The sequence below is a fragment of the Cryptomeria japonica genome, chromosome 8, assembly GCF_030272615.1.
Source record: "Cryptomeria japonica chromosome 8, Sugi_1.0, whole genome shotgun sequence".
Classification (NCBI taxonomy): domain Eukaryota; kingdom Viridiplantae; phylum Streptophyta; class Pinopsida; order Cupressales; family Cupressaceae; genus Cryptomeria; species Cryptomeria japonica.
Genome location: NC_081412.1, coordinates 692969188 through 692971439, shown reverse-complemented (window position 1 = coordinate 692971439; position 2252 = coordinate 692969188).

Sequence of the window (2252 nt, the reverse complement as noted above, 5' to 3'; positions counted from 1 at the left end):
ATTCAAATGGAAATTGCAAATCAAGAATGTCAATTATGACAAATTTATGACAAATTTGCACTTTCTATGCAAAATTGATTGATTGATAATTTATGACAAAATTATGACAAATTTCTATGTCAAAAATTGATTGATCGTCAATTATGACAAATTATGACAAATTGAAATGTCATTCCCGTGAAATTAGGAGAAAAATAGGAGGAAATTGAATTAGAAATTAGGAAAATTAGAAAAAATTGAAAATAGGAATTAGGAAATTAGAAAATGACGAAATTAGGAATTAGGAGAAATTAGGTAAATCAATTAATAATTTGTCATTTATTAATTAATTCACAAAAAGAAGAATAATTAGTTAGCCAATTAAATTAAAAATTTAATTGTGACATGAAGACCTAGGATAAATAAATAAATTATTTAACCTAGAGGGAGAAATGACAAACAGAGTTAAATGAATAAAATCATGAAACCCTAAAAGATGAATTAGAAATGCAAGGATGACAATTAGGTCTTGATAAAGGATAATCGATATCGATTCGATTTGATCATGATTCTAACTTGATAAATGATTTGATTAATAAATGTGCCAATTGACGAGGAACAATGACTAATTGATCCAAATTGACACAATTGAGAAAGACGACGATTGATGACAAATTGATCGCAAAAATGACAAAATTGACAAGGACAAAGATCAATGACAAAATAGATCACAAGACGACAAGATTGATGACAAATTGATCAAAAGACAAGAATCGTTGACAATTATCGATCACATGATGACAAGATTGATAAGAGGACAAAACCCTAATTAGGATTGACGATGTCCAAAATGATGGCAAATGAATATGCACATAGATGCGACAGGATAAGATACACCAAAATCATGATTGATATTGTTATCGACAAGACCAAATTCGAAAGCGAGATAAATGAAGAATGTAGAAGAAGGACTCGATGCTCACAAATGATAAAGACCAAGTGTGAATCATAGGAGAAATGTTAATGTGATGCAAAAACCCTAAAATAAGGCAATGCGCAAATGTTAAAGTATGATTCTGCAAGCATTGACCATTTTTAGACGTCTACATTTTGCCCCTCTTTGAGACAATGCAATTTCAAGCGTTGTTTCAAAGAACAATAATGAAAATTCCCCAAACAATAATAATGACATATGCATGCCCCCTCGAGGAATTGGCTGGAAACATCCAGAAAAGAGGCCAATTGATCGATAAGAATGATAGAACATGATAGGAACAAATAGACTGACAATCAGAGACCAGATGCATGAAGGACAAGCAATTAAAGGTGCAAAAGACCGTGACCAACATGAGATGGAGAGAGTGCACGTCCATCTATGCAAAGATCTATAAATGAGACAAAGAGAGTGAAAATGGCTCATTTGCACTAGCCAAAGAGGAGGATTTGTTGCTCTGGAAAAGGACACTTGCAGAGAGATGGTGAACATTCCAATGGTAGATCACCTCAGAGAACATGTACGCACATACAAATGACCAGACGACACAGGAGTAGCGGTATGTATCTCAAAAACCCATGTTTTCAATTTTATGAATTTGACTGGCTTGCAGGACATTGCGGGGCCCATAGAAAAGGTAGAAACTGACTTCTGCACTTGTGTAGGGCGAATCCTACACTTGTGTAATGTCTTCTGCACTTGTGTAGGGGGGCACATGCATAGGATATGTGACACGGGCGTAGGATACACAACACAGGTGTAGTTGTGCCCTGAGAACTCAATTTAGGTCAAAAATAGCATGCAAATGATCCGAAAAGGGGGGATAAGGGTAGGATAGGTCAGAATAGATGAAAAACACCCTGATTTAGACATGAACTAAGGAAATGCAACCCGTAGGAGCAAACCCTAAAACTGACAAAATATGCCCCAATTGTGATGCAGAGTCAACAGTATCCATTGATCACGTGAGAGAACTGACCAGATTGCTTCATGTTACGACATAGACTCAGGAACATGGACAGAGATACATTAGCAGGACTTGGAATATACTATATCACATTCATGCCCGAGATTAGGGCAAACACAGGACTGCTTATCACATTGGCAAAGCGATGGCATTCAGAGACCTCCTCTTTCCATCTAGCGACTGGAGAGGCGCCCGTGACACTAGAGGACGTATGGCGTATCCTCTGCATTCTGATTCATGGAGAGATGGTAGAGTATGACCCAGTGATAGGGAGAGATGTGTTGTGCAGATTATTTGAGTGCAACATAGATG